This window comes from Anoplolepis gracilipes, chromosome 2 (assembly GCF_047496725.1).
Source record: "Anoplolepis gracilipes chromosome 2, ASM4749672v1, whole genome shotgun sequence".
Taxonomy (NCBI): domain Eukaryota; kingdom Metazoa; phylum Arthropoda; class Insecta; order Hymenoptera; family Formicidae; genus Anoplolepis; species Anoplolepis gracilipes.
In genome coordinates, this window is record NC_132971.1 from 7,646,353 (window position 1) to 7,670,196 (window position 23,844).

The 23,844-nt window shown below is 35.6% G+C and overlaps 1 long non-coding RNA gene across 1 annotated transcript; it reads left to right on the forward strand.

The window, feature by feature from the left end:
• Positions 1 to 20,190: 20,190 nt before the first annotated feature.
• LOC140662825 (uncharacterized) lies at positions 20,191 to 22,697 on the forward strand. The gene is made up of 4 exons (XR_012046176.1): positions 20,191 to 20,447; positions 20,882 to 21,087; positions 21,570 to 21,702; positions 22,525 to 22,697. It is a non-coding gene; the product is annotated as an uncharacterized lncRNA (long non-coding RNA).
• The last annotated feature ends 1,147 nt before the right edge of the window (positions 22,698 to 23,844 follow it).

Consider the following 23,844-nt stretch of genomic DNA (forward strand, 5'->3'; position numbering starts at 1 on the left):
CGGTGGTTTCGCTGAATGACACCAGCGGGAGAAGCTACACCCTCTCTTTTTTTAGAGCCTTCTTCCCTATCTCGTCGCTGTCCTTTTTTACAGCGCCTAAGATATCGCAGTACGTCTAATTACGTATTTAGATGCTACACACAAATGTTTGCAATAAAATTGAAATGAAACAAATTCCGGCATTGAAGAGCTCAATGACGAAACATTATACTGTAAGTCGTATACCGAAAAAATTATATTCTCAGCTTAAGAATATTTCACTTATCTTTATATCTTTCTCTAAAAGCACCAAAAGGAAACTTCTTAGTTTAAGAAAGAAATTCTCTAAAAAAGTAGAGTAATTTTAGATATTCTTACTGTGTAAGAATATGTTATATATTCTGAATGGAATATTTTCTTATCATTATATTATTTAATATTTGGAATTATTAATCCGAATAATAACAGAAAGCAATTTTACAAATGGATAATTGCTTTTTATTAAAACTTTGACAAGTTTAATATATAATTTTTTATTTAATTTGTAAAAATAAAGTATTTCAAATAATATTTTAAAAATATTAAGAAATATAAAAAAAAATTCTTAAAAAAATATTCTTATTTATTAAGAACATCTATTAAAAAGGCTTCTAAAGTATACATTTCCCGAATATAATTTTTTCGATTATATATTTAACTGACATATATATAGCTTAGTATTTACTAAATGCATAATTGCTACCACAGATATCTTTGCACGTTTGCAATTAAATCTTTAATTGAATTCTTTACGAAAAAAAAGATAAATGAAAAAATAAAGGAAATAAATCAAAACAAAATAAAGAAGGAAATAAAAATAGGAAAATAAAAAAAACTCTTTCTCTCTCTCTCTCTCAAATAAAAAAATATCTTTGTACAAAAATTTACAGGCGGTCAAAGACATCCAATGATTTATATGAAACAGAAGCAAAAAATATATAAAACAAAAAACAAATAAACTTAAGTAATGTGTTTGTACAAAAAAAAAAAAAAAAAAAAAAAAAAAAATCTAATTCCTATATTTTACACAAATGCAAATAAAAATCTATAAAGAGGATAGAGTAGTAATTGTATGTACATGCAAGCCTCGAATCGCGCGCAAATGGAGATGTCCGTTTCGCGGACAGACGCTGACGCGTCGCGAGTGTATTCGCAAGAGAATCGCGAAGGGGGAGGGAAAAAATCTCGCGTGCCGGTCCCAGCCACCCTCGATGCCGCGACGCGGATGCCGTCTTCTCTCGGTAATGCCAGGTCTGATATGCATCTACGTGCCTGCCAGGGGCAGAGCCGCCCCGGCTTATTAATATTAAACAGCGCCACTTTCGCCGAGACGACGAAAGCGACCGCGGCTTTATTGTCGATCGGCTTGTGGCCCGGTCGTTCCGCAAACGCGGGCCTTAACTTACCCTGTCGCTAACCGAGGACACTTTTAAATAGCGGAACAAGCAATCCGCCGCTGGATGGAATCGTCCCCCGATCCCCGATGGATACTTCAGCCCCTACGGCGCGCTTGTCTTTCGATGACGGTCAGGTTGTTTAAAGGAGTCGCGTCAAAGAGTTGAATCGGCGAAAGTTTATTATTGTTGGTTATCATAATCAAAATTTACATATATTTAACAAACCTTATATCCTTTTATTCTTTAGCACAGTTTTAAATTGATGTTTTTTGTGGCTCCATATTTTTCCTTTTGTTTTTAATATTATAATATATTTATAAACATTAATTTAATTTTTAAAATAAAATAATATTTTTTATAATTAAAGTAATATTTTGATATATTTAACAGAAAAAGGTAAAAAACGTTACACGAGTTAAGGATTAAAAGAAACATCCCAAAAGGTACTGAAAGCCCTCAACTTTACTAAACGACAGGGTTACAGTCCTTATCAGGTTCCGACAACGACGTTAAGAGTTTTATCCTCGCCTTTTTCCGTCGCGACTCTCGTTCGCGATTGTACACGTAGCGGCGGATTTCATGCAAAACCGAGTCCCGCGGCAAAGCCCGGAGAAAGGGGGCACGAGCGACGGTCGCTTCACCAGTGCACGCGTGCTCACGTCGCGCAGAGGATACACGCGATCGTTGCCTGTGTGTGTTCTTTATGTGAGAGAATTCGTATCCGAAATTATTCGCTCCTAGACCCGCTATTTGCAACACAAAGCGTACTTCTCAACGCGGTGTGTAAAATCGCGTGTGATTTCGTCTTCGTACAAGAAGTGACGTTTCTTTTATCATTGCATCATAAGCCTTCAAATTTTACATATATCTGATCAATAAGTTTTAATTTCAATCATGACATCATCAAAATTTATTGATTTTTTAATCTGATATTACTATTGCAATTTAATTCCTACGAACATTATGAAGATTGGCGGAAGTAAATTGTATAGAAAAGTAATAAATCTGAACTTCGAAAAACTAAAATGGAAATTTCATGATTGAAGCAGTGGCATAAGATTTTATCGAAAATGAATATTTTTTTACTGATCTTTGTTTTTCTGTCTTATATCTATTATTAACTGATACTTTTAATGAGATTGAAACTAATTTGTAGTATTATATTTGTAACTGAGACCATTACATGACCATTTACCATTTTTCAGTAATAATACCGATTCTATTTAAGAAGGATTGCAATTGCCAATTAAAATCTGAAAAATATTAACATGCCATGACTCAATGCATCCTAATTAATTAGCATGAGTAACATAAAGAAGGCTGACGAGTGCTTCAGTGTTCTGAAGGGGTTGGTGCGAGAAAAGCCAAAGGGAAAGGAGGGGAGGGAGCTTAAAAGCCAATATATCAGAATAATAACTTGTCCATTAAAACGCTTAAGTAGTAATAAGTACGCGAGCCTAAGTGACAGGCACTTGGAGATTTCCGCGGATTAAAGTGTCCAACTCGTGGAATTTATTGAAGAAAATAAATAACGGCGTGCATTCGCATGCGACTAGCTTTTCCCGCTAAGTCCTTGTAAGACTACAGACTTTCACGAACGTGAAGTCCCTTCTCCGTCTCGAGAAAATTACGCCGCAAGTTTTCGAGCACGCGACGCAGACGCGCCACGCAAATTTCTGGAAAAAGACTAGCCGATTAAACTTGAACCATTCTGTGTACACTCGACCTTCTAATCGTATAATTTTAAACATATTATTTCGGCAAAGAAATATTGATATTTTAAAAAGTAATATAAGCGATCATTTTCTATACCGATAAAACACTTGTAAGTAAAACAATATATATTGCTCAAATAGTAATGCTAAATTATTTTCAAATTAAAATATCATTGTGACTTTTCATAAACGACATTACGTAATATATTTAGAAATTTAGTTTACTAATATTTTTTTACTTTGTTGTTTTTTAATATATATAATAACTTAATATATATAATAACTTTCTGTGTATACTGCTTGTGCACTGTGATATTTCTTTTAAAACTTTGATTACAAGATTGCCTGCAGAGGAATTGTACAGATGTACAGAAAAAGAGATAACGGAACATGATATTTTTCGTGCTTGTATTAATAATGGAATTGCTGAGGAATACAACACACCGTGCAATCTTTGCCTGCGCTGGAAGAGCGGTTACAGCTTCCATTCGCTCAGGTCCTTAACGGAAGATTCAATTTTCGATAGACGGGAAGATGAGTTTTAATCCCGGAAGAATTGTGTGTACGTGCCTTATTGATTGTTGGCTTATCACGGATCTTAATTCGGCGGGAGGGGGAAGAAGTAATCGCGTTAAACTCCCCGCCAAACGTAATTAACTATGTACAACTAAATATTCGAAAATTCGAATGCAAAAAGCAAAAGGAACGTTGCTTCGCATGTATAAAATTTGTCATTAAACCCTCTGAACATAATCGTCAACAATTACTTCAAAAAGATGCATGAATTCAGTATCAATATGAAAATCATATTCCGAAACTTGAATATAAATATATAATATATCGTCTCTCAATTAGCATATTTTTAATATAACCTGTCGCATGCATCAGCATTTCTGTATATTTCTTAAAATGATGCAATAAAGCTCATCAGCCAACAACAACACGTATTACGCAATGTTGCATAAGATTGCATAACACGTAACGGCAAGCGAACCTCGCAAACTTTCCTCGGAAAATTACAAACAGTTTTATGAAACGAAGCCTCGGCAAATTCGCGTGGTATACGTTTCTTATGACGTATCTTAAAATTTTCTTTAAAATACATAAGTCCCAAGCACCATTCTACGAGTGGAAAGCACCCGCGGCCGCCATAGCGAAAGAAATACCTTGCGGTAGACATGCAACACAGCGGCAGCAGTGGCGAGGGCGGGGGTGGCGGTGGTGGTGCCGAGGAACAAATCGAAAATGGATTTTCCCGGTGCGATGTGGCTGGTGTAGCTTCAAGCGGCAGCGAGCGAAAGCATTTGCCGGTTTATTCGCGGCTGGCTGTTACCCGGCAGCCATCTTCCGACCGTCTCGCTCAGCATGAAAGTTGCAGCGCGCCTTCGGTGATACGCCCATATGTGCTAAAAGCGGGCACGTGTGTATGTGTGTGTGTGTGTGTGTGTGTGTGTGTGTGTGTGTGTGTGTGTGTGTGTGTATATGTATATCGTGTGTGAGTGTCTACATGTGAGCATGACACCGCGGTACCAACCTTTCTGCTGCCGCCAACCCACCGGCGAACTTCTTTTTTTTCTTCTTCTTCTACTATTGCCTCTTCGCCCGCTGTCTTTCAGGCTCCTTAATCTCCTGTTTCCCTCTCTCCTTCTGTCGACCCTCCCTTCGCTTCAAACTCGAAAAGGATGAGGAGGGAAGAAGAGCCCGGCGGCGGCATTTTCTCGGCGAAATACGGATGTACGTGCCTCCATATCCCGATCTCCTACGTGGAATACGGCGAGTCCAAGGACGAAGAGGCGCGGAGACTGCTTGACCTTTGAATGTCGATGTCGACTGCGTCAATTCTGCGGCTTTTAAAGATGAGTTACGTTGGCCCGGTTTTCTCGTTGTCCGTCGTCATTTGCGAGCGAACGAGGTCGGGGCGCACGGTAGTAGAAACCCTTCGATGAATTTTTGATTATACAGAGGCCTTCGAACGGTGAAGAACCGATGTGTTCTCTGAACTCTTAGACTTATTTAGAAAATTTCCTTAAAAATTTCTTATTCGCCGTTTTCGCTCATCATTTCAATCCGTCTCGTTTATACGAATAAAGAGTCGCAAGAAGGAGAAATAGCAGACTTGATTTTTTTTCCAAACAGTCAAGTGACCTCGCCGAGAGGTAGATATTTCAACTCCGACTCTACTGCGTATCGAGTAACGTTAGAGCCAAGAAAATTGGAACAGGAAGTATCGATCTCGCCGGGATCCTGCCGCTGCCCCCGCGTGTTATCGAAGATCCGCGGGATATTCTTGCGGCTCAAGGCTACTAGCTAGCAAGAGAGACCAGGACGAAGAGAAGAGACGGGATCCTCCCGCTGTCCTTCTGGCGATGGAGGGCGACGGAGGCGGCGATAGCGACGGAATAAAAGAAAGATGGTCGGGGTTGCATTTTCGTAGCGGAGATACGAGCGAGGCGATCTCCCTCCCGGTCGGGTCCTCGCGTGCAACGTCGTCAGGATGTCGTAGAAAGGAGTAGAGAAAAGGAGCGCACATGCATCGCCACCGCCGCTGCCACCTCCGTTGCCGCGTAGGGTAGGTAAGTAAAATAATAAAATACAACCGCGGGGCGACGACGACGGGTTCGCGGCCACGTCGATACGACGCGGCCAATGGGAGTCTGCGGGAGCTCGTGATATCGTTGGAAGGGCGCGTTGGTTGCTAGGAGGGTTGTAGGTGGAGCCAGGAAGAGCGACGCCCCGGAAGGACAGGTGGAAAATGCAGGTGAAAGCCACCCGGGACCGTCGATGCCGAATTCGTGTTGCACCCCCTTCGCGCCGGCCGGGGATTCATCCCCTGCGCCGAACCAACCTTTTCTCGACTCGCGCGCGGAACCCCCTTCCGATCTTACCGTCACGGCCCCGGGTGCGGCTCCGTCACCCGGGAAGCCGGCGAAACCGGATGACATTATTCCTTAATCCCGCCACATGCACTATTCAATTTTCCGTATATTTCCTCGGCAAACGCGCCGCGAAATTTCGTTATTTGTCGCGCTTGTATACGAGATACATTATATGTATGCTTATCGCGCTACAAGATTTCAGGCGCGAGTATCAAAGGAAGATAGGAGTTGACTATTTCGAAATTGCAATACTTCTGAAAATGTAAATTATTTTTAAATTTAAGAATTCTACGAGAGTGAGAATAAAGAATATAAATGTCATGACGGTATAATTAGTAACAGAACGTTGGCGCGACGAGAATTTATCGGAAGGGTGTAAACACTGGAGTCAACGTCGTAAACAAGCCGTCAAGATTATTAACCATTATGTCGCGGTTCATATTCCGTTCACGTAGTCGCAAGCAGTTGCCATTTACCTTTCGCCCTTGTTGCATTCGTTTTTTTAATGTTCAGAAATACCACTTTATTCGTCGTTTTTAAGGGCCACGTGGGAGGGCGCAGTGAAGACTTAACGGCCGCGGAAATGGAATTTCACTGAAGAATTCATCGGCGCGGATGCGCTGTTTTACTGCGCGCGGCTTTGAACCTCGAAACGATAACTCTGCGGATAATTCATGACGCACGGTGTTCCTTGAAAAATTCATCGTAGCGCGGACGTGTTCTCCGAATTTCTTTTTCTCTATCCTCTCCTAGCAGCCTTCGTCGAGCAATTGCGAAGGTTTCGCCACCGTGTCTTGAAATTGCGTCCAGTCGTCCTCTACAGTCAAAAACTTTATTCCATAGTTGACATCAAAGTACATAGCTTGAAATTTCAAACGTGGCCGGATATAAAATCTCTAAATTTAACTAGTCTTTTTATATGCGGTTTAATAAATTACGTAAGAAAACCGAGAGAGTAATTTCTTCGTTTACACCCCTTTGGCACAGGATCATCTCGCGCAAGATATCTCAAAGAAGAATGACTTTCCCCGGTCACGTAGGGAACACACTCTCGTCCGTCTAGACGGTCTCTCCGTCTCTGTTCTATCGCCTTCGAATTTCTTAGCCAACCCTAGCCCGACCTTACGGACCGATTGGTTACCATCTTCTGGTTACGGCGCGACAGGGTAACGCGCCGCCTAAAGACATCTAAGCCGCAGGGGTTAACCCAGCACCTGGTGCACACTCCCACGAGACGCTGCTTGCTATTCGTCCTGCGCTGCCTCTGTTCTTCCTTCACTTTCCCGCGTTACCTCACCTTCCTTTTATGTCCTGCCACTCTTCTGTTCTCGTACGATTGTATTTTCCGTTGGAGGAAAATTGACGGGGGATGAGTAGTCTGTGATAACATCGAGGAAGAGACGTGTCGAAAGTGCGATGCTTTATTCGAACAAAAGATGATTTCCTGATTATATTTATCATTGATCTTATAATAATTATGGTAAAGATTAACGCTATAATATATAAAAATAATAATTATAACAAAAGATTGTGGAATTTTAATTTTATTCATAAAAGCCAAAGTGTCTTGCTCTGACTGATAATTTTTAATTAAGCCATATTTCTTTTTTTTTTTAATCATGTAAAAGAGGTTTGAATATCGTGCATAATGATAAAAAGAAATATACTTTACTTATGCGTTATTAATATCCTAGCAAAAAATGCGTATCTAATTCTGTATGCAAAATTGAAACCAAATGATGTCATGTAGACGGATATATGTACTCGTATATGTATACATTACACCATGACATCTACACGCGCGACAGATCCATACTTTTTCGCGCACATGTGTATCTCATTTCCCGTGATTGTGCCGGAATCCAATAAGACAGCCGATGCAACCTGTCCCTGTCGTAAAACAAAGGCAAACAAATTTCGAACCGCGCGACGACACACCGAGTAAACCGCGTGTCTCTTCAGAAAAAAATGACATATAAAGCCGAAGCAATAAGGCATAGGAAAAGACGATAATTAAATTAAACTATTAAATCGAGATAACAGAATATCCATATATTGGAGGATAAATTATTTTATTTTGTCAATAAAATAATTTCTATATAATATTTTAAATTAAACGCAAAATTGATTTTGTATTAGGCTTAAAAATACATTGAAATATATTTATCATTTTTTTATAAAATGTTCTTGTCATTTTAATTACGTTTCTTAAAAAGCGACAATATATATATATATATATATATATATTTTTTTTTTTGCTAATCAGTTTTATTTAGAAAATAATTTTACGTTACGCGTCGCACCATTTAATCATGAGAATCAATTACCTCAGCTGACTTTATAGAAGCCATCCTCTCAGACAAATTCATCGAGCACATCTTGTTAATGACTAATGTTGGTGCGTCGAGACGACCGCCTGTAATTCCCAACGCCTTGCCTTCGCGAAATCTCCGCGCGATTTGGAATTAATCACCAATTAATAATCGGTCAACCTCTTCTTGTATTAATCGCCGACAAAATCTCCAAAATTGCTTAAGTTTAATCTACCGTGGTCCTTGGACGAGCCCAAGTTTATACCTCGATACTGCTCTCGTCAACGCTGTTGGTCGTCTGCTAACTTGGATTGCGTTTAATATTACAAAGTCAATCAGGGGAGTAGTGTTACGCCGCTCGGTAAATGTGCATTAATAACGCGTCCCGGTGATTTTAATCGATATTACAACGCGTATATCGTCGCGCCACTCGAGACATTCTATTCTCTACGCGTAGTCGTATATCTTTGACTTTACGTTGATCTAAGTGCGTTTCTAACTTGAATTACCTCTCCTACCGCCACGATAGGATGCTGAAAGTGCTGCGAAGAAGAGTCCACCAAGTTTCGCCGCTTTGCCAGAAGCGCGATTAAGCGAGGCCGTAAGGTAACAGCGCGCTCGTTAGGCAGGGTTTGCTCTAAGTGATCTCGTATAACACGGGATTTTATGGAGAGTGCATCAGGTCTCTCTTTGCATGCATTTGCGGCGGTCTGAGTGCCCCTTACTGGCAAAATGACGATTATCGTCCATCTTGGCGCGATGTGCCTGGCGGTGGTGTATCTACCCTGCGGGCCGATATACATTTCTCTCCAAGCCTGCCCTGAATTTCTCTCCGCGATTTACGCCTCTCTCCCCCTCTTTCTCTCCCTTTCTCTCCCTTTCTCTCCCTTTCTCTCCTTCTCTGACCGATTTACATGTAGGTAGTGTTAAAACAACAAATGCCATGTTACATACCTATTACAAGAATCAATACACACTTTTTCTTTCTCTTAATTATTTCATCACGTTATCTATGATAAAAATATTTTTTTACATAAATTATTACCGCTCCTATTTTTAATCTACAAATAACTAATAACGGCCAATGATCGAGCAAATTAAATTGTATGTTCAAGAAATAATTATAATATTTATTATTCTAAATTCTAACATAGACGTTTCGGCTGTACGCAGCCTTTTTCAATACAATATGAACATATGTACAAGTTTAGATATTCGTGTTCGATATTTTTTTACAAATATAAACGCGAGAAAGAGTAAATTTGATTTTTTATCTTCTCTTTACTTTTGTTTTAGAGAAACTTTTTTTTTATTTGCGAATTCGTATTCCTATGTTTAATCTTACTATGCAATGGCCGTGTCTTTTTGAGTGTTTCATCATGCGGTATAAGCAAGTCGTAATATAATAGTTGTGGATGAAGTTAATAGATCGGGTCGGCCGGTCGTTAATCGCCGGATTAAGTGTGAGCGGTTCGTTTAATTCAGCCTTAGAGTTAGCGCGCGCGCGCGCGCGCGAGTTATAGGTAGACCCGCGCTGAAGGGATGCGTGAAACCGACGAATCGATCATTAAACGTCCAAGCTGTTAAATTAACCGCCATCTACTCGGTCGCTAATAAAGTGATCATCCCCTTTCCCCCTTCGAAACCAGTTATACGCTCACGCTTCTCGTCATGTTTCATGTCAATCGATGTATACACATCCTCGAAAAACTTACACAATATATCCATTTAATATCTTTATAATAGCAGATCTCTTCCGAGCAGTTATTAAAAAATATACATGTTTAAAATTATTTTTAGATAAACTGTCAAATTTATATATACATCATGTTTATATTTTTATATTTATATTTAGAGTATTTTTTTATTATTGTGTTATATTTTTATTACAGCTTTTATAGTAGCATTACTGTATGTATTTATGGCGTAGTTTATTTATTGCGACACTATATTTTTGTATCGTATATCTTTAATATTACAGAAAAAGAGAACGAGAGAAAGAGAGAGAGAGAGAGAGAGAGAGAGAGAGAGAGAGAAAGAGAGAGAAAGAATGCGCTGTTGTTTAAATTACTTTCCAAGAAATTTGCGATACATTTGCAATTGTCGTGAAAGGAACATTTGGAGCAACGTAAGCGTTCTGCGAGTGTGGAATTAATTCGGTAGGATCGTGGAAAGGAGAGCGAGCGCGCGAATCCCGAGGGAACTATTCGCGACTCCTTCGGGGTGGATCAATTGGCGTGTTCGTCCAGGTCGACAGCTGCGATAGTGAGACGCATTGTCCGCAAGGTTGCGGTAGATTCTTAATATTGAATAAGCTCGACCTCGCTCTGCACCTCGGTCGAGCGAAATAGTGACGGTCACGACAAGTAATTCCGAGGGCGATTCGATTTTCGAGGTCGAATTGAAAAAACGTTAGGGACTACTGCGAACGACTTTCCACAGAGAAAATAATTTACAGATGATATCCAATGACAACGAAAAAAACTCACTAACAATAAGAAAAACAAAGGAACTTATGAAATGTAAATTTCTTTCTCTCTTTCGAACTATATTTTATTGTAGATTATCTTTCCTCCTTTTCATTAAAAAATGTATAAAATTTTAGTAATAAAAATTAATGTGAATCAGTTTTTTATCTCATTTTTAAAGTGATTTAAAATTCCTTTCAACGCGATCGAGAAATGCTGCTTTTCAAAGATATTACTTTACGTAGATAAGATAAATCGTCTGAATTATTAATCAAAATGGAACACTTTTAGCGAGCCGACCGAAATAAAATATTAATACCTTCGCGACACTTTATTCGCGGCATTTAGTCGGTGAATTACATGCAATAAGGCTAATTCATAATATTCGAGGGATCGAGTAATTAGTTCCGCCTTTCTAATTAATGTCTTAGCCCTATGGAAGGGCGACCCTCTAGCGCGATAAATATGTCAATGTATATATGTTATAATCATTTTGTGTATGAATTCAGAAACATTATGTTGCCATCGTAATCCGGCTCGAAGACACTTTATTAGAAGGCTTGCGAAATTTCGTAATACACATATACTACGCTTGTATAATAATTTCGCAAGATCAACGTATAGTATTTCGTCGATGTTGGTTTTAGAAAATCATTTTGATATAAAATCGAGGAATGGACGTCCAGAGAAAAAAAGCCGAACGAAATTTCTAACAGTCGAGAAAATCTGCGATCAAATTCCCGTAAGCGTTGGGGTCTCTCTCCTTTCTCGCTTGATTCTCTTCCTCCTTCCCTCTCTGCCGAACAAATTAAATTTTCCGAATCACAAGACGCACCAAAATCGTTCGTCCGGCAACACCTTGCCATAAATCATAATCAATCGCATTTCCACGAGTAGCCGGTTCTGACAGATTGTCCTTTCACTGCTTCTGAAATATTTTTTCCTTCCTTCGATCTATATATGACATGCTACATTTACTATACGTGTTTTCTTCAGCCGACAAATATTTTCTTAGAAGCTATTAGAAGCTATGTACAATGAGCGTATGCAATTATTATCGTATGCATCAATTTTTATATTTTAATTAAATCGTTTTTAGTTGTTATATATCAAGTTTTATTTTTATTACAATTTTTTTTTGTATTTGAATCATCTTAAAAGAAAGACATTTTTCACACGACGAAAAATCGTGTTCTTTTTATATTGTTACAGTTATAAAGAAAATCGTGATTTTCGCGGATCATTAACGTACGTTAATCTTCAAAAGTGCATCAACGAGGGAAGAAAACTCATTTTTTAATGAGATTAAATTGATCTTGCTCTTCCCTTAAATTCCCCTCCGTGTGAAAACCCAAGTAATTCTCTTCTAATCTTTCACTTCCCCTCGTGATACTACGTATATAGACATATTTTACTTAAAAATAGAACCAATTGCTAATTTTACAAAACAAAAATATAAACTACTTTGTAATTCACACATGCAGTTGCACATATTAACTAAAGAGAAATAAACGATTTACATTAAAATAGTATTTTATTTGCTGTAAAAAATTTTTCCAAGCCTTCGAAAAGCGCGAGAACTCGAGGAAATCTCCGTATCTATCGCTATCCGACCGCTGTCCAGTGCCAGCATCGCGAAAAATGGCGGAGATTAACGCGATACGTCCGTACGATCTCTCACATAACTTCTTGTAAAACTGAGGCCGGGTGTGAGCCAGCGGCTCGCTGGTGAAAAAGGCGCGCAACCGCTCGGTATCATTTCACCTTCGACGTTTCTGGATAAACGATCGTCTAGGACGAATAAATGCGCGCATTCGTGAATTCTTCGCTCACACTTCATAGTTATTTCGCCCTTTATCACAACTTGCGCAACTCGCCTTTTTTAGACTCGCCTCTTACATTTCCTGCCCGGTAAATTCAGTATTATATCCGCTTACTTTCCTTTATCCCCTATGATGATTTTATCCAAAGAGCATGTATATCTGCAGTTATACCATGAAACATTTACACCTCGATATTCGCGAACGGCATTCTGAATTACGTATACTTGTGTGCGAGGGGATTATATTCTTCCGTATGTTCCTTTTTCACTCGAGCAAGCGCGCATTTTCGCGAACATAATCTCGTCGGTAAGTCGGACACGGCGATATGGTCTGATGGAAATTTCGAGCGTCGAAAATATCTGGTAGGCCGTACGAGCGAAGCGTATGAACGTACACTCTCGGGTACGGAAATGTCCAGCGAGATAGCCACTCGTAACGAACAATGGTTCTGGTCCGACCGAAGTCGGGACACTCCCGGTATACGGTATGGATGCACCTTCTCTGTCCAGCGCTCTTTCCACTCACTTCGACTTTCATGTATCTCGCGCCATAATACACGGTATCGCTACTTCTGCCAAGTGAGCGACTTCCGTCTTCCTTTAGCCGTGCACGACAATGGCACCCAAATTTAAAAGTGTCTGCGAGAACGTTGCGGACACGTTCAATCGGCTTCGAAAAGCTTTCGTCGATGCTGAGATGCATCCCGATGATTCTTGAAACACGTGAATGCTCGCAATGTATTCTCCTTGCGAGCCTTCCAGCAAGGAGTTATTCTTGCATGCGACTATATCTGATTAATATATTAAAATATTAAAATATTTATTATATTATTATTTTTAAGATATATTAGAAAGTTAAGGTTTTTTTGAAAATATAAATTACTATCTTGAAGTAATGAATTAGTCAGGACATTCCTGTTATTGATATCTCAACCTCTTGAGATATAATATTTTATTTAGTAATTGCTATGTAAAATTTTCAGAGTTTAAACAAATCAAATGCGCTCGCGTATGTATTTTAAGAGACGAACGCGATCGTGAACAGGAAATCGGATTATCATTCATCGCTCTTGTTCCATCATAGTATGAAAAATTTATTACCATCCGGCATCAAATCGTCAGATATTTCCAAATGATCGTTACTGCGTAAAAATCCCGTCGCAAAGCAAGAAACTGTCAACAGGAATAAATCGTCCAGTTAATTTATAATAATTTTTCTATGTCGGTCTACTTGATGCAATAATTATACATAAAACTGACAAACTATTTAATTGAAAAAATAAGCAATAATGCTTTTATCCTGTTCACTGTAAAATATAAAGTCGCAAAAATAGATAAAAGTTGCTTATCGTCAATATCTCTTTGATCTCGAAATATTATACTTTTCTCTCGAAATTCGCTCAAGTAATTATTCTGATTAATAAAAAATAATACATATTCACGTAGTTTATATTGTTAGAGTTATTTATTATAAATATGACATATTTTCGCTCGGTCATCGATCGTCAATTAGGTACAAACGGTGCGCCAAACGCATCGCATGGGCCCACTCGAAAGATGTAATCGGTCGGACCGTTAGGCGAATCCTTGGTAATTAAGGAGGTCGATGCCTGTCCAGGATGGACACCGGACGAGCACGAACAGGGCGTGGTTGCAGTAAATGTCATCGGCAGGGCACTAGACGTCACGGGCCACACGAGCATCACATACGCGTCACATTTGCATGATTCCGTATATACGCAGGTCGTGCGAGCGCGCGCGAACAACGGTTGCAATGCGGATGCGGTGCGGATGCACCCCGATGCATGGCCCGCCCGTCTCTCCCGCAGCGTCGCGCCAGCCCCCTCCGCTCCGGACCCCCTGGCTCGAGTGCCCCGCGTTGACACTCTTGCCGAAATTTCGACGACCCTCAATGTTCCAATGCGACGACCGGCTCCGCAGCATTCGCGCCCCGAGTTCCCGCGCGATCTATCTCCGAAACGAGCGACAAATGTTCTTGCACTTATTAAATTTACAAGCGTGTACGGACCCCCCGAAATTCCGGCAAGTTGTCGCGATCGATTTGTAAGATATAAACTGGCTATTGTTTCGAAATAAAATATATATCTTATATATTTATGAGAAGAATATTTCTTTATCCCTCGCGTCGTGTCGATGTATTTTGCATAATTAACATTGATCGCTTTCGGAAAACCTTTTCATTCAAAATAATAGATGGCTTTTGTGCAGAACGTTGCCATTTGTGAATGATCATTAACAGAACATTAGTCGCAACAATGCGGGACTAATCGGTATTAATTCAATGTGTTTCTGAATACTTTATGAATAGTATTCTGATGAATTCCTACATCACAGAGGCAATCGCGAGCGCCCGCGCTAGATGGATTATCGCGATGGAAATATTTCATTTCTCTCGAAAGAGAACCGATATCGCCGCGGTCGTTTCGTATAGCGTGATCTACTGTGAGGAAGTGAAGCGAGTCGAAGGAAATGACGTTAATGAAATTGAAAATAATCTCGCTCTCGTGATGATGAAATCTTCTTAAAGCGTTTTGAGGAATTTTTGGAGAATCAAACTTATGCGCTTTTCAACTTATTCGAATCAGTAAGTCAGATTTTAGGAGAAGTCTGAAGAACATAAAATCTTGAATATAAAGGATTCATAGACAGAAGTGAGATTTATTGTAGCAAAATTATCATTTAAAATTAATAAAAATTAAAAGATATTTTAAATTAATAATTATCAAGTGGTGTATGAACATTTTTATTGCTACGTTCTTTTATTTTTCTCTTATAATTTAAAAAATATGTAATTTTTTAATACATTCTTTACATTATTTTACCGATGCATGTATTAGAAGTGATAAGGATTAAATAAATGTTTTGAATATAGAGCGACATATAAAGCATACAAATTTCATCTACAATTATTGCCAAGAGACTATATCCTTCGTAATAAACACATTATTATTTGCGCTTATCAGCGGTCGCGACACATTACAGATCGAATCCTAATCATCGGTACCCGTATACAACGAACAAAGACGCCCCTAAGCCACGAGAATGTCAATAGATTCCTCACCGTTGCAATTGTCTCCATCGATGTATATGTATTCATCTCAAAATTATCTCGATTATCTAACCAGAGAATCCCTTTAACATCTATGTAATTGTCCAACTGTCTGACTTAAATAATCTTGAATAATTCAGTTCCTTCGATTATAATGTTGTCTACGATACAACTAAAAAGAGATAATTTTAAAAACATCGGCTTTAAGATACTAACTTTAAATATATTTCTTACAATTTATTTATATATCTTTAATTTAACGATTAGAATTAATATAATGTAGTTTATCTCATATAAAAGCCAATCCTTGCGCGCTTTTGTCATCATGAATACGTGTAAGAGATCACTCTCGCGTCTACCCCATCGGAATCCGAGCTCATCGGAATTATACCCTTCTCCATCCTCTGCAGCAACCGCAACCGCCCATCTCGCGACGATGCAGGGGAAACGACGATTTCCCCTGCAGTCGATGACACGAAATCGCCAAGTGCTCGCTATTGTTTTCGCAAAAGTAGAAGACAGAAGGTGCGGAAGGAGGGGGTGTGGACTGCCGCAACCCCTCGCGGTATCGGCTCGACACGCTCGCGCGGAAAAAAAGAGAGAGAGAGAGAGAGAGAGAGAAAGGAGGATAACCGCGGGTGGTCGTTGCTGAATGAAGACAGAAAGAGTCGCACGGTCCGACTTTTTAATATCCAGGGATGATCTGTAGCCACAGCGCGCTGCGTCAGCCGCTGTCATTGTTACAGAGCCCGGATCTCTCAGCGCAATGACAATCTCGTGGGTTTTATTCTGAGAGCGAGAGCGGGGGAACGCTCCAACCTCCTCCCGTGTCATTCCTCGTCCCAGTTTCCGTCACGAGTAATACTATGTCCTTCCATCCCCCCCTCTCCCCCCCCCCGTGAAGATCGCCTTGTCCTCCATCAACTGCCTTCCCCGCGAACTCCTCGACTGCTTCGTTTGCACGTGAAACAAGTACACGTCCGCGAGCAACTATATATGTCAACGGTTATCCTCGCCCTCGAAGTTACATCGAGTTTTCTCCAGGACAATTGCCAGGAAAATGGCTTCTCTTGTCGCATTGATTCTCCAATAATCGCGCATTGTAATATCTGATGTACATACGTAATCATGCACAACGAGAGAAAGAAACTTATAATTTTTATATATTCACGTAAAATTAAATTAATGACGTATAAATAATTATCGTAAAATGCAAATCTATTTAAATTATATATTATAAAGATATTTAAATTATATATGTGATAAAAAAATAATATTTTATTAAACAAAATAATATAATTATCAATAATAACAAATAATTATTTTACATAATTAAAGTTTTCATTATTTTTCAAAACAATTATTTAATCAAGAAAATTACATAACTGTCAAAAATAATTTTTAGATGTATGGTTTTACAAAATCTGATATAAATAAAAAAATGTACCTAAATCTTCCAATAAAAAATAATTATAAATATATTATAAATTTTATAATCTTATACATGAGATATACGTATATATAATATGTATATGTACAGACGTAAGTGTGTAAAAATATTAAACATTGTATTTTTTACACTGTTACTTGATACTTCTTCTTTGAAGCTTCGTTCTGTTTCTCCTGTTCTTGAACATGTTTTGCTCTTTTTATAGCACTCATGTAACACTCAATCATTGCGAAAACATGATTAATTATGATCGCGCATGTACTAATTAACACAATAGGATGTATACTTTGCGCACTACCAATATTAATTGTAAACTGCGCACTGTATTATTAACGTGAAATCTATAATACACAAAGCCATAATATACTCGACACTCGAAAATCGAATGGTAAAATGTCATTCGATATGACAATATTACTTTTGTTGCTAACAAACCATATATGTAGGATAACACGTAGAATAATTTTATTATTTACTCATATTGCAATTACGCGATAGATTTCAAAAGAGTGAATAAGATACTTGTTTTGACAGATTATTGACGCACATATGTATAAACACCAAATTTATACGATTAATTAGTTTAAAATACATCATTAAATACAAATGCTTACTAATTAAATGCAATATTACTCGGCTTAGAGTTAATTTTTATATTCGCGACGTTTGACTAATAAATTTTATTAATGCGATATTGTAAAATAAAACATAATGCGATAAATTCAATATTGCAAACATGTTACAAAATCTTACAAAAGAACAGGAATCTAGGCAATAAAAAATAAAAACCCTTTGAATCTATTTCTTATTTAAATGTAATTTGTTCGCCTTTTTTCGGATTTTAGAACGCGTGTTATCTCAACTGTTTATTAATAATACACATCTTTTGTAAGATTACATTTAAATAAGAAATAAATTCGAAAGGTTTTTATTTTTTATCATCTAGATTCCTGTTTCAAATGCGAATAAATCGTACAAAATATCCATTTCGATAAATAGCCATCACTTTCAATATTTCTCGTCATCGCACTTTACTTTCTTAAAAAGTATTGCGAAATACAGCTTATGCCGTTGCCTGATAATTCGAGTCTCACCATGCGAATGACAACAAACCTATATAAACAGTAGCACGCTATACATTGCAAAAACATACTAGCATTGAATACAGTTTAATTGCTAATTTTTGTTGTATGTTTCTCTCTCTCTCTCTGTCTCTCTCTCTCTCCCCCCCTCCCTCTCTGTCTCTTTCTACCTCGCGTCATAAAATATTTAATATATTCTAAAAAATATACATACATGCATACATACATATATATAACATATATATATATTAAAATACATATACAGTATTGTAATTCGCTTTCAATGAAAATGTATTTATTAATGTCTATTTTTTGTTCATAAAGTTTTAGATTTGTCTATTTTCAACAAAAAACATTCCACAAATTCACTTGTCTAACTGAATTTCTTTTTGTTCACAAAAAAAATATATAATACGTATTTAAATAAAAATTGCATTCAAAGCCACACACGTGTGTATATGTGTGTGTATAAATATGTGTATATATACATAATATGCATAATACGCACAATACATACATATTCTGGTCTTTTAGGTTAAACAAAAAGTCTGTAATGTTGCTGTTGCCTGTTATAGCTATAAAAAATATTTATTATAAAACATCTCTAGAAAAAGTCTCGGATGTAAAGTTACCAATATGTGATAATAAAAAAGCACGAATTTACTAAGCTATAAACAAGGTTTTACAAAATGAACGAGTAATTTGAAATTTAATATATATTATATAATACAAGAAAAAAAAAAGAAAAGATTAATCTTCTCAGAACTTGAATATCTGAAATTAAATGTAAAGTGTTTTTTCATAAAAGTGAAAGAAAATGTACAAAATAATAAACACTATATATATATAGGGTGGGGCAGTAACTCTATCCACCTGAAATATCTCCGCTATTTTTAGAGATATGAAAATATTATAATTACGAAAGTTGTCGGCATCAAGAGAGCTATATAATATGCTAGCACTAATTTTTTTTTAGGTGGAAGCGTTTCGAAGATTTCAAGGTCAATCTCGTTTTTTAAATCAGACATCTTATATATTATTGCATATTCTTGTTGCTTACCTCTATTTTTCGAGTTATGAGACTTGAAAGTCACAGTATTTTGAATTAAAATATATAATATCTCGTAAAATATTCATTTCTCGATAATCTTACCTTAATACTTTTTTGAATAGAACAATAAAAAAAATCAATTTGTGTAAAGAAAACACAGTCTTAAATAAAAAATATGAATTTGCAACAAGCAGTTACGTATTTTTTATTTAAGACAACTATGTGTTTTCTTTACACAAATTGATTTCTTTTATTATTCTATTCAAAAAAGAATTAAGGTAAGATTATCAAGAAATGAATATTTTACGAGATATTATGTATTTAATTTAAAATACTGTGACTTTCAAGTATCATAACTCGAAAAATACTTAATGAAGAATACTTTATCATAAATGTGTTGAAAAACTCTTGAGGTAAACTACAAGAATATGCAATAATATATCAGGTTAGATTAGGTTAGGTTATGTATATAATAATATCTGATTTAAAAAAACGAGATTGATCTTGAAATCTTCAAAGCGCCTCCACCTAAAAAAAAATTAGTGCTAGCATATTATAGCTCTCTTGATGCCAACTTTCGTAATTACAATATTTTCATATCTCTAAAAATAGCAGAGATATTTCAGGTGGACGGAGTTACTGCTCCACCCTGTATATATATTGTTAGAGAAATTTTACGCGATAAATTACATTTTCATGCAAAATTCATCTTCGAAAATTAATCATTTTCTTTATACGAGCTAATTACATGAATGTCCTTCGACCAATCTAGAAGGTCTCTCGATCGCAAAAAATAAATAAATCTTGTAAACAAGTCTCAAAAACAAAGTCGAAAACAACTTTTTTTGGCTCTAACGACACTCATGTAGTTTTCAAAAACAACAACAATTATTATCAGTATTCAACCGCTCGAATTCAATCAAACGTGCGCGATGGCGTGACGTAACTGCAAACAGCCACTGGCAAACGCCGAATCGACTCTCGCGCATGACAAAACCGCGTAGCGCGCGTCACAGCCCTTCGGCAGCCAATGAAGGACGAGACTCTGGTATTGTTTTAAAACTTTTAAAATAATTGGCCAACACCCTAATTGTCGTGACTATAAATCGGCGCCGACGAAAATTTCGAGAGTTTTTTTGGCTAAACCGCTTGCTAATATCGTTCGCCGCACCACAGATTTTCGAAGGTATTCTTGTCATTTTCTGCTTAAACAATAAACTTAGTTTACTGTTAATGTATATCAATAAATATGTATATAAATATGTATGCGTATAATGTATATGAGTATGTACATATAAAATATACTTATATTTTTAATCTGAATAAGCTAATTAATTATTAATAATTAATCTTTGAAAAATTTAATATTAATAATATTTTTTATTAATAATTGATTTATAATATTAAAAATATTCAATTCTAAAAAAGATTATTACATAATTACATTTAAAGAATTACTTTATCAAAATTAAACTTTTTTTATTAACACAATATCATTTAACGTATAATATAGTTTTGTGAGACGAAGCAACGAAAAGTGTTTTTAAATTGATAACATTATTGATAATTAATTAATTATCAATTTATGAATTAGAATATTAATAATAATTATTTGTTTAGGATTTATGATATTATCACACAACTAGCGATATACATACTAAATTCGATACATGAAATTATCAGTACAATATCGTGAATTATCAGTACAATAAATCGAACAATTGCGTAACAAATATAATAATGAGCCTAGAAGTTATAATTAATTGGGTTGCCAAAATTACTGGTGTAATAATTTTGTGTATTATTATAACATATCTGATACGCAGGTAAATCAATACTTAAATATTATTATTGTGGGAAAGATGAAAATAAAAAAAAATGTCTTTTTGCAATATACATATATTTATATTCTACTGTAACATCGCGGTAAAAAATTTTTATATATAATCAGACAAAAATGGTCGTATCTAATTATACAAATTTATATACGAAATTTGTCCATTTTATATATAATTATAAATAATTATACATAAAATGTTGCAGGCATTGTGTATAAGTATGTATAAGTTTACATATACGTAATTCTAATTGCAGCTATCAATCCATTTATATATAAATATACGTAACGTTTTATACGGTGTCATCTATAATTATACATATTTTTACACAATTGTGCAGAATCCTGTATAATTATATTCAATTCTGCATAACTATATATAAGAAATTTTTTATCGGGATGTAATGATTATTAAATTATTATTAATGTTGAAAGATTTATTCAATTTGTTATTAACATTCTTAATGTTAGCTGCTTTCTATTTATTTGGAACAACATAACAAGTCGATTCCGTGTAGTTCCTGATGACAATCCTATGGAGCTTGAGGAAAATGTACTTACACAAAGGATTCAAGAGCTGCTAAGGCAAAGGACTCGAGAGCTGGTAAGTGAAATATGCCCATAAATTATACACAATTTATTTAGGAACAGAAGTATATTTTTTCAAATTACTAAAATCAAACGTAGTAAGGATACAAATACAATCATACAAGATTTTTCGGAAATAGGTGACCAAATAGGAATATATGCTATTTATAGAAAAAATAAGTAATACAAAATCTTGAATATAGAAATACTTATTGTTTAATTATAAACATTTTTATTTAAAAAAAATCTAGCAAAAACCTATTTTTCATAAATCTACTTGTCTAACTGAATACCTTTCTGTTCATAAAAAAAATATATAATACATATTTGAATAAAAAATGCATACAATAGCTATACACACGTATGTATATATGTTCAAGATTTTGTATTATTTATTTTTTTGATAAATAGCATATATTTCTATTTGGTCACCTATTTCCGAAAAATCTTGTATGATTGTATTTGTATCCTTACTACGTTTGATTTTAGTAATTTGAAAAAATATACTTCTGTTTCTAAATAAATTCTATAATATATATATATGTGTGTGTGTGTGTGTGTGTGTGTGTGTGTGTGTGTGTGTGTGTGTGTGTGCGCGTGCGTGCGTGCGTGCGGGCGTGCGTGCGTGCGTGCGTGCGTGCGTGCGTGCGTGCGTGCGTGCGTGCGTGCGTGCGTGCGTGCGTGCGTGCGTGCGTGCGTGCGTGCGTGCGTGCGTGCGTGCGTGCGTGCGTGCGTGCGTGCGTGCGTGCGTGTGTGTGTGTGTGTGTGTGTGTGTGTGTGTGTGTGTGTGTGTATTTATATATTCATAAAAAAATAAGTACTATTGAAAAATCTCTAGAAGAAGTCTCGACTATGAAGTTGTTAATATGTGATAATAAAAATGCACGGATTTATTAAACTACAAACAAGGATAACAAAATGAATGAGTAATTTGAAATTGGATAGAATACAAAAAAAACGAAAATCTTCTCGTAACTTGGACATTTGAAATTAAATGTAAAGTGTTTTCTCATAAAAATAATAAGATAATATATATATATATATAATTTTTTTTATTATATTTTATATTATATGTATATACATATATAAATATATACATGTATATAAATTTATATACATACATGTATGTAAAATTAATATTATATAAATATTATATATATATATATATATATATATATATATATATATATATATATGATTGATAAAATCAAATATATATATAAAGACCAAAAATGTACCACATCCCATTTATTTACACAATTGGAAAATTTGTGTTAAATTCAGCACAAATTGCATGTCCCAAACAGTTCACAGAAATTTTTCTGTTAATATAACATATAAGGCATATGTTAAATAGTAACATTAATATTATATTATATTTTAACATAAGGTTAATGTCACTATTATAAATAAAACAAATATAAAATTAAAAATACGTGCACATTGTGTTATTTTTACACTATTTTCAATTATTTTAAAAATTTAACAATTGACTTGAATTAATAGAACAGCAATATGTTAAATTAACAAGTAAATGTGTTAAATTTCAGCATAAAAACTTTTAAGAAGAAAACAAAAAATTTTCCAACTGTGTAAGCTCGCATTTATTGAGCCAGACATGTATACAGACTGTGATTAGATTATAAAGAATTTCTTTGTCTAACATCACTAAATTAGATTAATTAGATTTACAAATTTAGATTAAAGTAAAATTTTGTATGTTTGACTGAATATCAATGAATAGTATTTCTTGATACTCAATGAATATTATTTCTACTCAGTACAATCTTGTACGTAGTTATTAATGAATGACTAATTATATATGCATAATTTACATATTAATATTTTTTTATTGTAACTCGAATTATGTTTTGTAATTGAAACGAATTACAAATTGTATTTTTTCTAATTTACCTTATATTAGATGCGTTGAACTGAAATATTGAGATTTTTAAAGAATAACGATCCTTGTTAATTCATATTTTATTTTGAACGTATTATGTAATACAAATACATGTATAATGATTAGGACCAAGACAATTAATATACGCATTTTTAATTAAATATACATGACATTGTGTAAAAATTAATAAATATTATTTTTGATATATTAAAATCATCAGTATAGATTTATTACGATTTTTTTGTACTATTGAAT